We start from the raw sequence: 13,471 nt of genomic DNA, 5'->3' as shown, positions 1-13,471 counted from the left end.
AAAAATAGCTTTGAAAATTAAACATTTTCAAATTAGTAATATAATAAAATAATAAAAATAATTCAAATAATTTGTAAATATAGCAAAAAATAGCTTTGAAAGGCTGTGTTGACACTCTTTTCTTTTTCCTTTTTCCTTTTTCCTTTTTCCTTTTTCCTTTTTTCAAAGATTTTTGACTTTTTTATTTATTTTTCTGTGATGTGATTGGACACTTTTTTAATTGTTTTTTTAAAAATAATTTTTATAAAAGATGTATAGATAATTATAATTTTAAAGTTTTATTTTGTTTTGTATTCTGTTACACAACTATCTATTATTTTATTTGTTAAATAGATATATAGATAGTGATCTATCCTCTTTGATTTCATCTTCGATCAAAAACTCCTTCAGATGGCTTGTCTAATTCGCTACATGATTGACAAAGACCTATCACAAAATAATGTGCCAGAAATTTGTCAAAAAGCTTCTCTGTTTTTGCTACTGACAACCACAAAATCATGTTCCAAAGGGAAACACCATTCATCAGGTTTGATTCTTCTTTCTTCTATATTTTAGATTTTCATTATTATACTTTGATGCTCAGTCTTTTTTTTAATGCTCGGATGAATTGTTGTTCATATCAAAAAAAATTAATTATTGTTTTCTTGATTTGGGATCGTTGAGCAGTTATGGCCTCAGTGATAACTAATGAAACAAATTTTATGGTGGCAGTTGAATTGAACCAGAAAAGTTCCAATCGTAAACCAAAATGTGGTTGAAAGAATGGTAGACTGTAAAAAGGGATGGTCAATTCTTCACGGGAAATTTCTACCCAAGCAAAGTCACACAGGGAAAACTCATACAAAAAAGAATTTTGTGATCAAAAGGGTATTTATATATATTGCCAAGCTCAATTCTTCTGCTTGACTTTATAGTTCTAACAGATTCTTAGCTTCATCTTGGATTTTTGTAGCTCGGCATACATCCTGATAAGAAAACCGAAGCTAATAAAAATATTGTGAGTTCATTAGCAAAGAGCTTATTTTGTTTTTGATGGCTGATCTTCAAAGATCTATTCCCTTCATGATTGATGCCCGAAGCCAACTCAGAGAAAGATATATTTCAGTTGTTTCAAGAGGAATTTGGTTAAGTATATTAAAGTTTCTTAGTTTCAAAGTTATGTATTTAAGAAGTCTGCATAGATGATCTTCAAATATTATTATTGTGTTTCTGTTTTTCCTCATTTTTATTTTATTTTTATTTTTGTTCTGTGTGTCATTATGTATATGAATTGATTGTGAGTCATCTTCAGCCTTTGGTTATAAAAATAAAATAACTACTAGAAAAATTTTACTTTTTTTTTATCACATTTTTATCAAGTATAGGACACTGAATTTGTAAACTAAACAAGTTTCAAATTAGTTTTAGTTAGGATGCTTTAAAAAAAAAAAAAAAACATTAGTTTCTATCTTTTTGTTATTTGTTATAGATTAATTTTGTTAAGTTTTGTATAATTTTAAACTTTTTTTTAATATTTTCAAAACATGTTTGAACTTATTTTTAATTGTCATAACGTATAAACTATGAACAATTGAATAATCAAAAATATTAAAAAAAATTTTAGATAATCATTCATCTTAAAATAATTGGACAGTTGAGTTTATTCAACATTATTTTTTTAAAATTTATTTCTTTATTTTTCTATATTTTATTGGATGGTATTTTGTAAAAATTTATTTCTTAATAGATATATAAATACATTATTTCCATATTCAAATATCTACCATGCTGGCTTGCACAAGAGAAACAGATTAAGGTGGTGACGAAGTTCTAGAACGTGGGATCCATTATCCTATAGCGGGACAAGGAGTGTTTTTCTTTTTTCTTTTAATTATCCTAAAAGGGTTGAGATTAAAAAGTTTATAAAATTAGTGTTTTTATTTGTTTCTTTATTTTCTTTAAATAAGTTTCGTGATTTGTTTGAAAAAATTTTTATTTGAGTGTCAGTGAATTTGTTTCGAATAAATAAAAGTTTACATAGAGTCTAAAAAGGATTAGAGATTCACTGAAACTGAATTAATAAATTAGTGAAAAAAATATTACATATTAGATTAAATAATATATCTATTTATATATTTATAAACCTCTATCCACATCAATAGACTAAACTCACTTTTACAAATTAATATTTAGTATGATAATTATAACTTTTAAAACATAATTTAACCTTAATCTTTTAAATTATGAATTTTTAAATTTTTATTTTATTTTATTTGTATTTTTCATTAAATAAATTTTTTTGTATTTTATTTTACCTAATTGGGTGAGAATTAACAAATCAAACCGGGTAATTACTATAGTTCAAATGAAATCAGCAAAAAGAAAAAATTGGAGAAGAAAAAATAATATTATATTTATAATAATTAATTAGTTTTTTTGGTTAAATGTCAAATTTAGTAATTTATTATTCTTTGTAAAAGTTATTTGGTATTTATAAATTTTATATTTCAGTTATACTTAATATATTTAAAATTAAAGTTAGATAACATGGTTTGCAAAAGGGAAACCAACCTAGAATTTAGGTTATATAAAATTTCGAGATATGTCAATTCAGAGAAAAACATGGGATGCAAAAGGGCAGGAGTGTAAATATCCAAACCCACATGGGATATTATTTAAAAAGTTTAAAATTAGGAAGGAAAAATTATTTAAAACATAACAATAATGATAAAAATATTATAGTTTCTTATCATTGATTTATAAAATCTTTAAATGAAATAATTGATTTAAATAAAATTATTGAATTAGAAAAATGTTTGATTATATGAATATTTGGTTTAAAAAATATCTATTTTTTTAATTATTTCTTGATTCTATTTTATCTAAATCATATTTCATTATTTTTTAATTATATTTTGATTTAAATTAAAATTCTTTTGAATAATAAATATGATTAGACAATGTTATATTAGACAAGATGGAAGTACTTTATTGATGAATGAATCAACCTCAACCAATAATATGATTACAAGCAGACAGGCAACAGATTGCAGAAAAGTTCAAAACGAGAACTTGAAAAAACAAAACGCTTTGCAAATATAGATGAAAAATCCTAATCCTTAGAAGCTAGAACTAAAAACCATTCTTGAGGCATAGGCATTGATGTAAGAATTAGCAAGAAATAGAAGTTCTTTATCTGAATCATCCTCATCCTCATCCTCGTAATTATAGTTATGATCTCCATCATCACCGCCAATCTTGAGGCTTTCTTGATCATCATCAGCACTATCCAACAACTTTTCTATCTCAGTAACCTTTTGATAAAAAGAGAATACCAATTCTTCATCCTCGTTGTTAAAACAATCATCAGCAGTATCGAGTAGCTCTTCAATCTCAATAACCTTCCTCCAAAACGATAATTCCAATTCTTCTTCATCAATATCATTACCCTCTTCATAAATGCGAAATTCAAATTCTCGATTATCAGTAAAACTATCATCTTCAAAAAAAAGCATTCTTCTTCATCAATATCAGTAATCTTTACATGAATGCGAAATTCAGATTCTCGGTTATCATTAAACCAATCATCGTCAAAAGAAAAGCATAATTCCCATTCATCATCGTTGTTAGAAAAGGAGTTTCTTTCATCGTCATTAAAAAAAGAGTTTTCTTCATCGCCTAAAGAAGATTCTGCAGAAGAAAAGGAGTAAAGCTTCATTTTTGGAGCATACAAATAAACGGAAACCTAAAGAGAACTACTGTGAAGAAACAAGAAGTGAGGCAGAGATATGCAAATTAACCGAGAATTGTTTGTTATATATATAAATTATATAACTGGTTCCAAATCCAAGCTTAAGAAGGTTTAGGTTTTGTCCCCTGGAAGGAACCTGCGTAAATTCACCAAGTTAAGCTAGGATTTGGATACTCAGATAAAGATAAAGAAGTTTCCAAGAAAGAAGGATGTTAATTATCAAGAAGTTTCCAAGAAAGAAGTATGTTAATTATCTTATTAATTTTCGGTATTTAATTTTCATAACAATATTACGTTTAGATATTAAATAAATAGGTCTCTGTTTTTTCCTTTCTGGTTTATAATCGGAGATTAAGTAAAAGCAAACAAAACACTAACAAAATTTGGATTTCTTATTATCGTTTGTGTGTATATTTTGATGGTTTTGCAGGTAAAGACTGAGATGACAATGACTCTGAAAATCTTAGCCAGGGCTGCTGAAAAGACTCAGTTGATTCCAGGTGAAAATGATTGGGATAACGTTGATGACCCATTATATTTCTGGCCCAGGTGCCTTTGGGATTTTCAAGAGAGAATTTGGATAGGAGTCCGCCTACGGAATTTTTCTCTCCTTTATGTTCAATATATAGGTTGCCCATCTGCCATGCTTCAAGGTTTGAATTGCCCATCTGCAATCTGTTGCCTGTCTGCTTGTAATCATATTATTGGTTGAGGTTGATTCATTCATCAACAAAGTACTTCCATCTTGTCTAATATAACATTGAAAAGAAGAAGAAAGAATTTGTGCAATTGAAAGTGAGGGCAAATGGGTAAATTCATAGCAATTGCCACATCATTTTACTCTTTAAATCAGTTATAAGTGACATGTCATGTTGTGTCAGCATGTGACTAGACTCAAGTGGACGTCACTACTTGCTGATTCATATTTTCAGTTGTCAATTCACCAGTAAACACCTGATTACATAATTTAAACGGTTTATAAACTCAATTGATAAAATTTTTCATTTATATACTAAATTAAATAAAGATTTCGATTTTGGTAATTGTTCATTATTTTATAATATATAAGTTTCACCTTCAAAACTAAGAAGTTAGATCCTGATCATATTGAATGTTTATAGTTGATGGAAACATCTTTTTTTGTATACTCCATTTAAATTTGTACACGTATTTTGTTATTTTTACAAGACTCTTTTTGAAGATTCAAACTCTATAATAATCCATTAATGTATGATAATCTTTTTGTAGGATGATTAATATATAATAATCAAATAACTATTATTAACAAGTTTGATAACCTAACCTACTCCTAAACAGTAAATAATCTATCTTTTATCCAATATATAATTATATTGGATCTTATACATTTTAAGCTTTTGGATTTCATTTGATTAAAATTATTGAACTAGCTTTTGAGTTTGATTATAAAATTAAAATTCTAGGAATTTGAATTATTTATTAGATTTCAAAATCTGTAAGTCTCTACCATATGTTAATTTATAATTGAATAAGTTCTGAAATTTATTACACCTATTCATCATAAACTCTGGTCTGTCTTTATATTATTTTAATATAACACGTTTTTCCTAATATATATATATTATTCAAAAAGTTGAATTTACCTATTACGGTAACCATGTTGGATATCAACATTTTCCAGACACAGCTCGGATATGTGTTAGATATTTTAAAACAAGTGTTCCAACATTTTTTTTTTTTTTTTAATTTTAGACATTTTAAGGATACTTTATACACACTAAGGACACTTCTTTGACATTATATGGACACTTTTGAAAATCTTATAAAGTTATTAGATAAATTTACTAATTAAAATTCTAAATTTGGGGTCTTAAACATAAATTAGATAACAAATTTGTACTTAAAATTAAAAATTAAAAGGCAACTAAAAGACACATAAGAGAAGAAAGAAACCTAAATTATTGTTTACTGTATATCTATCGTTATAAACTTTAAGACCTAATTCATAATTTTGATTTCAAATTCAACTCAAGATTTGTATTATTATTATTATTATTTCTTTCCATAACAATGAATACTTTTTAAACTACCCTCATGGTTAACCAAACCAAAATAGATTACAAACTTTTCAAAAACATAACAATGAATTGCCAGAGGGTATATGCAGCATTAATGACCCTATTGCCAAACGTAGCCTCAATATGCAATAGTGACGCACAAGGAAAATATCAAATGAAATAAATATATTCCCAATTTTTTTTAAAGGAAAGACTGCTTAATTATTATTAACATCTGAAAGCAGTACATCATAAATAATAGATGGAGGAGTATCAATCCACTCTATCAAATCAGGCATAGAAATAGTAATTCGTGCTAACAAGTAAGCCACATGATTCGTTAGTTTTTTGAAAAAACAAAAAGACAATGAAGTAAATTCTCTAGCTAGAGACTTACAATCATGAATCAAAATACCAAATAAGAATTATCCACTGCTCTATTATCTAAAGCTTGCTTAACTAATAAACAATCCAGTTCATAATCAGTGGAGCCGAAGCACAATCATTTTTCACCCAACTCAAAGCTTCCCTTACTCCTATTGCCTCCGCCAGTACTGAGTTTTGTACCTTCCCTAAGCTTTGACTTCTCCCTGTTCATCACGGAGCACCATGCCTACACTTGCCCTCGCCATTTTCTTCATTAAAGCATGCATCCATGTTGCACTTTAGACCTCCAGAATTTGGTTCGCATTTGGAAGTAAGGATGAAATGACAATGGGCTAGCCTTTGCTGCTTCCCATTCCTGCATATATTGATTAGCTTTATGCACAATAGAGGAAGCAGAAATAAGTCTTTGATTCCATAGCACCCCATTTCTCGCATTCCATATTTCCCATGCTAACATATTTGCCCCCTGTACCTATTGTTTATCACATCTGTCAAGTAATAGCATTAACCACTCCTGAAAACTTGGCACAGCTCCCCACTATTCGCATCAGAGAGGATCCAACAACTTCGGGCAAAAGTACATTGAACCAGAAAATGAAGGACCGACTCTTGCTCTTATCTTGGAGATTCTCTTATTAGCTAAAAATCTAATAAACAAAGTATTGTTTCTCATTCTTCCTTTAAAGTAGAATATAGAGCGCTTGCTGCCACCATTTGTGAAGTACAATGGATTCAATATCTTCTCCATGATTTCCATATTTCTCACCCCTAACCCACTAGTGTATATTGTGATAATCAGTCTGAATTACACATAGCTACCAACCCCACTATTCAAGAATGCACTAAACACATTGAATTAGATCGCCATTTCGTTTGTGAAAAACTAAAGACTAGTCTCATTCACCTCTTTCCTATTCTCTTTCATGCTTAGTTGGCTGATATGTACACTAAGCCCCTTCCTGTCTGATATACATTCTCCAACTTGTGTGGGGGGGATATTAGATGATAGAAACAAAAACCACAAAATGGTGAGCAGCATTGTTAATGAAATGGTGCACCAAGCAAAACAATAGCACTTTAACTGAGGATGCACTTGAGTAAAATGCTGCGAATTGAAGTTTTATTTATTAGTCAGGATAGTTAGTTTGTTAGTCCTATCTGACAAGGGCGAAGCTAGGGTTTAAATTTAGGGGAGACAAATACTTGAACGTGTAAGTTAATGGGGCAAAATGGTGAAGGTGTGTTGTAATTTGTTGATTGGCCGAGGTTTGATCTTTGCTACGGTAAGCTATTTTTTGAAATAATGTAGCTCTGCCATCTATTGTGAATAAATCCGCTATATAAATATAATCAATCCCAATCTGATTTGTCGACTCAATGTGAGGGGCAGTCAGTGATGATAGCCATGGTGCACGATAAATCAACGTACCGTTACCAATTTTGATTCTTCTGGTACAACCACCCGGTAGGATATCATGTCCAGCACACTAAGATCTCCATAGGTAACTCGGGTTTTGTCCAACCTCAGCAGCTAAAAAATCAGTCTGGGAAGTATTTTGCGTTACACAACCTACTTACCAAAGCATTTGGCCTGCTCATTAAGTTCCAGCCTATTTTAGCTAATAGGGCCATATTGAATTTATGCAATGACCTGAACCCCATGCTGCCGTCTTCCTTTCTTTTACATAAATTGCTCTAAGATCACCAGTGGATACCTGAGCCTCCATTACTTTCCTTAGTCCACCAAAATTGATTCATGCAGTTTTCGACTATTTGAAAAATTGTCCATTGGAAGAAGAAAAACTTGCATCAAATAACTGGGAATAGCTTGGATCACCATTTTGAGTAGTAGTTCCTTCCCTGCCCATGAAAGAATTGAAAGCTTCCACCCTTGTAATCTCTTCCATATATTGTCTTTAACATAAGAAAAGACCTCATTTTTGCTCCTGCCAATTAACGAGGGAAGGCCCAAATATTGACTTGGGGTATCCACCTGTTTCACACCAAATAGCCCTGTGACCACCTCCTTCATCTCTACCGTGGTATTTTTACTATAGTAAACTTCCGATTTATGGAAATTTAGTTGCTGTCCAGATGCCTGTTGATATAAAGCTAAACAATGTTTGACAATAAAAGCTTTCGAAGCTATTGCCCTGAAAAAATAAAATGCATCATCAGTGAAAAAAATGTGCAAGATGGAGGGTGTGGAACGTGTCACCTTTATTCCATGGAGCTGATTTCGATTTTCAAATGAGCTTAATAAAGCAGTCAGACCCTCTGCAACTATTATGAACAAATAAGGTGATAACAGATCTCCTTACCATAGCCCTCGGGATGGAATAATTAGTCCAAACTCTTTACCACTATGAGAGACATGGTAAACTATAGTAGTAACCGTCCGCATCATTTTAGAAACCCATTCATCACAAAAACTGAACTTCAACATCATCACAAAAACCCAACTTCAACATTATTGCTTCCAGGAACTGCCACTCTATGCGGTAAGCTTTACTCATATAAATTTTTAAAGCCGCATAGCCGTCTAACCCCTGTGATTTTCTCTTTAAGTAGTGTATGGCTTCAAAAGCTATCATTACATTGTCTATGATAAACCTGCCAAGAATAAAAGCACTTTGCTTTTCTGATATTGCTGTCTCCATACAACATCTCATTCGGTTAGCCATAGTTTTACAAGTAATTTTATCAATGACATTACACAATGAAATAGGCCTCAAATCAAAAACACATTCAATCTCCTTTTTTGGTATTAAAATGATACTTGTTTGATTTCCGGTGCAGGTGTATTTTCATTCAAACAAGATAACACAGCAGTACAAAGATCCATACCAACAATATGCTAGAAAGAGCGGTAAAAACCTAGGTTTAGGCCATCCGGTCCTGTCGCCTTGTCAGGGTGCATGCTGAACACAGCTGTTTTGACTTCCTTCGTTGTAAAAGGCTGTGTTAGAGCAGCGTTTTTGGCACCTGTGATTTTTTCTTCTACTGCATCTCGAATCATCTCCATTTGGCCTTGGTGGGTGTAAAAAGCTCATGAAAGTAATCTATCATCAATGTTCCAAACCCGAATCCCAATCCAGCCATCTTTCTTCATCGTTTTTGAGTTTCTGCACAACATTCTTTTTTCGCCTAGTTGAAGCCATCAAATGGAAGTATCTTGTATTGGCATCCCCATCTCTAAGCCAATGTTGTTTAGCACTTTGCTTCCAATATTGTTCTTGTTGATGAAGAATCTGTAAGTAAGCTTCTTTTGCAATTCGAAATTGTTGGATGCATATTGGATCCCTACTTGATTTAAATCGTGCCATTTGAGCTTTGCAAGTTTTTAGTCGATCACCAAACTGACGCTTCTTATCCTGACCCCATCTATGGAGATATTCACCATACTGCTCAATTTGGTCCATAGTTGGCTTCCTTTTCTCGGTTTCCCATGCTTCCATGACTGCTTGCTTAACGTCAAGTTCCTTCAACCAGGCGTTCTCAAATCGAAATCCCTTTGGCACATATCAAATGAAAGAAATATAGCTGAGTGATCACTACTCGCGACATCCAAATTGAAAATAGTAGCCGCTGCAAATTGACGTCTCCATGTTTGAGTTGCAAAAATTCTATCCAGTTGCTCACAAACCCATGCTGCTGTATCCCTTCCTCGTTCCCATGTATATTTGTTACCGACGAAACCTAGATCCTGCAAACCACAATTATTAATTGTCTGTCTGAAACCTTCTATAAGCCAAGTAGGGTATTGAATTGTACCTAGCTTATCCCCATATGACAAAATGTCAGTAAAATCACCCCCTATACACCATGGTAAATCTGACTTGTTTTTTAAATAGCTAAAAGCTCCCAAGAGGTTCTCTGTCTATGATGTTTAGGCATTCCATAGAATCCAGTGAAGCGAAAATGGGGTATCCCTTCCATATGGACACTAAAGTCAATAAAATTCCTATGATAGCCAATGAGAGAGCACATGTTTTGTTCCTTCCACATCAAAGCTAAACCACCACTTAAGCTTTCCGGTTCTACAACAAAGAGCCCTACAAAACCTGTTAAATTTTTCACCTGCTCAAGTCTGGCTCGATCCACCTTAGTTTCTTGCAAAAATAGAAGATTGGGTTTCTTATTGGACACCATGTCCTTCAGTTTTGAAACTATCTACAGGTTCCTTAGCCCACGACAGTTCCAACACAGGGTACTCATGACGATTGGCGGGCTTGGGAACCTGGGCCCGCCATACTTTTTTTGGACTATTTGCTAATTCAGTATCTTCCTCCATAATGGGCTTCTCAGTATCTTGATGTCGTTGTTTAGGGTCAGTAAGAATCAGGCCTTCCTCCAAACCTTGGTCTGTGGCCCTACTTGCATAGTTTCCTTTTTGAACACGAGATCTCCAGATCTATCCTTCCCTAATGAGTTCTCTCCCTAATTACGTTTTTCCAACCTGAATTATAGGAGTTGGAAAAGGAGCAAATCCTAAAGTTTTGGGGTCAATTGGTTATTTCGAAGATCCGCCTGCATCCGACAATGGACTATCGGGAACTGCTTTCCCTTCTGCCTGACCCCATCATCTGGTAGATGGTTTGCGACTATCTACTCTCATACTTGGGCCATAAGCAAATTGTTCTCTTATTATTCCTGGTGTCATGAATAATTTTCGGCAATATTTATCAGAATGTCCCAACATTCCACAAAAGAAACAGAATGTCGATAGTCTTTCATAGCGAAACGATATCCATGTCCATACACCACCAGCTTTCTTAACCTGCATTCGTCTCTTCAAAGGCTTCCTCACATCCATTCGGACTTTTATGCACATATATTCTCGCCATATGCCAGAAAAATTCCTCTCATCTGCTTCCATGAACTCCCCCACATAATTACCAATATCTCGTGCCACTCTAGCGGACATCAAACCATATGGAAGGTCATGGACTTGAATCCAAGAATTCACCATTGTCAGTTCAACATGTCTCAAATTCTTTACTGGGTCCAGAGTCTTCATTGTGATTAAATTCTGAGCAAAACTCCACGGGCCACCATTCATAACTCTATCATGATCAATCTGATGAAAAAATTGAGCCATAAAAGCATTGTTGCCCAAGTTTTTGATGGGTAACGCCATAACTAGCCTCTATACTTGTGTCATGCTTTTTTTTTAAAAACCAATATATTAATCAGTTTATCAATAAGCAATCGACCCACAATACAGCAATGTGGGTTATCTTCATGTGGCTCTTGTTCAGCTACATCATCTGTATACTCAAGGCGACCTTGTTGTTCTTCCAAGTTCAGGTTCGTGTATACTTCCTCAATAGGTGGAGACATATTTATGTCCATGGAAGTCTGGTTATCCATAATTTCTTTTGTAGGCTTAAAAAAGAATGGTATATGTATCCTTAATTAAGAATCAAAAAGAGAATAGATCATGCTAAATTAGCCACTTATGAAATTCCCCCACACTTATCCCATGCTTGTCCTTAAGCATGACTAAAACTTCAATTGACCTCTCATAGAAGCTCACTTCACCCTATCACAGCTTTCTTTAGCAAAAGATTGAAAAATTGAGAGGAAAGGCAAATAAGGTAATAATCATTCATAATATATTCCATCAAATCCATACTAGTATATAACAATCTCAAAACCATCATTTTTGGCACAAAACATAAAGACTTGGAATATTTTAGGCATCCAGATAGATTAGGTTCCACAGTAACTTAAGTTGTTGCACATCAAAACATAAGGCTAACTTATTAAGGCATAATACTCTAGGATTTGGAGCAAACATTCGGAAACTTTGGAGAACTCATGTGCCTTACCGCTTTTTAGGCATCCAGATAGATTAGGTTCCACAGTAACTTAAGTTGTTGCACATCAAAACATAAGGCTAACTTATTAAGGCATAATACTCTAGGATTTGGAGCAAACATTCGGAAGGGAAAGAAAGAGCATTTTTCTTTCTTTTTTTTTTTGGCAAACTTTGGAGAACTCATGTGCCTTACCGCTTTTTTCATTCTCTTTTATTCTGTTTTTCATTTTTTTTATTTGTTTGTAAACTTTAGGGAACTCATGTGCATTACCGCTTTTTTCATTCTCTTTTATTCCTTACTATATGCATTACTGCTTTTCTCGATCTACATCTTTCAATCCCCTAAAACATGCAACCATGTAATCCACAGTAGTGCCTCAAACAGGTTAAACAAAGTTTTGAAATATGCACAACAGTGAATTAAATACAAACAAATTGATGATTTCACCTATTAACTCAAGCCTAAACGATTTATAAAAAAAAAGAATGATTAAGGAATACCAGTTATGGTATGGAGAAATGGAAGTCTATCATTAAGCTTACTGTTATCTTGCCTAAAATCTCAAGAATTCAACCTAATGCAGAAAAATCTACTTTAGGACAAAGCACTTCTCTTAAGAGGTCAAAAGAAAGTTATTAATCAAGTTATGACAAGAAAGAAGTTTTGAAATAAAATTTTTCATTTAGCACAACAAACAATCAAAATTTCCAGGGGATAAGCACAAAAATCAGTCGAATTTTTAAGAGCACTTGTCAAAAGAAATATTTAAATTGGGTTTTAGAATATGGAAAAACTGCTCAAAAATTCAGTGCTTTACAAAATATAAACAAATTAAACAAATAAAAGCAAAATTAAACTCCACCCCCACACTTACTTCCCACATTGTCCTCAATGTGGAATCATAAATCAGGCATAAGGGAGTTTCTAACAACTAAATAATTGAGAAAAAAAATAAAAAGAAATGATTAAAGAGTGAAGAAACTTCCCTGTGGATGAGGTTATTGCCGTCTCTTTCTAAGCTGGTGGTGGAGGGCGCTTCACAGGTGAGAAGAAATGAAGACGCTGATTCCGATGGTGCTGATAAGACTCTTGGATTTTCTAAATCACAAGATGTGCCTTTGGAGTAGCTTTGATGGAGAGAAAGCAATTGTGGAAGTTGCGCCCGTGGAGGTGTAGAGAATGACGGCGCTGGTAAATTAGATGAGCTAGGATTTTCTTTTGTTTCTTTTTGCTCTCTCTCTCTCTCTCTCTCTCTCTCTCTCTCTCACTCTCATAAAAGTAAAAATAAAAAGTGAAAAAAAATTGCAACTAATGGTAAAGAAAATAAGAGTGGTAAATCAGTTAAAAGAAAAACAGATTAAAAAACAATTAAATAACTCTCTTTAAAAAAATTTACCACCATAAAAATAAACATTAACCATTAGAGACTTTTCTTTTTAAATTTTTCACCATAAAAGGGCTATTTTGAACCTCTGTAACTCTTCACTTACCCG

The 13,471-nt window shown here is 32.6% G+C and overlaps 2 long non-coding RNA genes across 2 annotated transcripts; one reads left to right on the top strand and one right to left on the bottom strand.

Annotated features, from left to right (window-relative positions):
* The first annotated feature begins 305 nt into the window (after window positions 1–305).
* On the top strand, window positions 306–1,341 carry LOC119371590 (uncharacterized). Its single transcript, XR_005179224.2, has 2 exons — window positions 306–526; window positions 712–1,341. It is a non-coding gene; the product is annotated as an uncharacterized LOC119371590 (long non-coding RNA).
* Window positions 1,342–5,937: 4,596 nt separating this feature from the next.
* On the bottom strand, window positions 5,938–13,214 carry LOC105650966 (uncharacterized). The gene is made up of 2 exons (XR_001047712.4): window positions 9,928–13,214; window positions 5,938–9,859 (listed from the first exon to the last, which is right to left on the bottom strand). It is a non-coding gene; the product is annotated as an uncharacterized LOC105650966 (long non-coding RNA).
* Window positions 13,215–13,471: the final 257 nt, after the last annotated feature.

This window comes from Jatropha curcas, chromosome 7 (genome assembly GCF_041381405.1).
Source record: "Jatropha curcas cultivar XTBG-Jc1 chromosome 7, XTBG_Jcur_1.0, whole genome shotgun sequence".
Classification (NCBI taxonomy): Eukaryota; Viridiplantae; Streptophyta; class Magnoliopsida; order Malpighiales; family Euphorbiaceae; genus Jatropha; species Jatropha curcas.
This window is presented reverse-complemented; position numbering and strand designations above follow the sequence as displayed.